Below are 1,034 nucleotides of genomic sequence, written 5' to 3'. Positions count from 1 at the left end.
TCTGTTGACTAATGAGTTTGCCGACCACTGACCTAATTGATTAGGTAGCATCAGTTTAGGATTTTTTTCCAATGTTCTATGGTGTAACTTTTGGCATCAGAAGGTATAGTAACCACTTTTGATTTGTGATTAATAAAAATTCAAGTGCTGAAATATCAGTGATTCCGTGACAGGATAAATATCCCCCTTCAAGTAATGTTTACCCCAAAATTAAAGTAACATTTTATTTCTCCCTCTAAGAGTTTATTAAGGAAAGAAAATTTTTTTCAGCTGAAATGAAAAAAGTTGTTTCATAAGTTCATATGTTGTTGTAAAAGCCCCTGCTTGAGAGGGAATGCAGCGAATATAGTTCAGAGATAAACCATGATATAATCCCTTTCCAATTCCATGGTGTCCATAGGCGTATTTCATAGACTCCGGCATGGTAAGGTACTTTTCAAATTTTGGAAGAATGGTTCCTAATGGCACTCGCCTATGAGCGACATCAAATAAGTAGGATATTGTCTGTGCTATTGCTCCAGCAACGCCACCACAAAGAAAGTTTATGTGAGTTTTCAAAACAGACGTTAGGATTGTTGGATGAAGGTCTGCCAAGAAGGGTACGTGCATGGAAAAGCCCAACACTCTTTAAGGTATCAAAAGTAAAAAGTAAAACAACTGCATATGGAGCCAATCCTAATATAGTAGGCCTCAGACCTCTGTAAAATCCAAGGAAACTGCCTTCCCTTGCGTACATTGTTTTGAGTGCATGCATATGCTGTGTGTATTCCTCTTTCATCTGGAATTCTGGGTGTACTCTAACTTAACCATGTCAAGAAGGTATGCTGTCATACCTGCCATGGATCCAGCCATTGATCTGTACACATAACCAGAAATTCCCAGATTTGTAGTAATTAATGTTTATAATGCTCAAGTGCCATAAACTGGATTGCACCATAGGGAAAGATTTGAATTATCATCGTACCATTTCCTAAAATTCTTTAGTTATTTATCCTCTCCAAAGGAGTAAGGCTATTTTTTCATTGATTTTTAGA

General features: G+C 37.0%; 1 pseudogene; it reads right to left on the bottom strand.

The window, feature by feature from the left end:
• Positions 1-246: 246 nt before the first annotated feature.
• Positions 247-970, bottom strand: LOC102246773 (annotated as a pseudogene).
• Between the last annotated feature and the right edge of the window lie 64 nt (positions 971-1,034).

This window comes from Myotis brandtii, unplaced genomic scaffold (assembly GCF_000412655.1).
Source record: "Myotis brandtii unplaced genomic scaffold, ASM41265v1 scaffold40734, whole genome shotgun sequence".
NCBI lineage: Eukaryota > Metazoa > Chordata > Mammalia > Chiroptera > Vespertilionidae > Myotis > Myotis brandtii.
The sequence above is the reverse complement of the archived record's forward strand: the minus strand, read 5'-3'. Positions and strand labels throughout refer to the sequence as shown.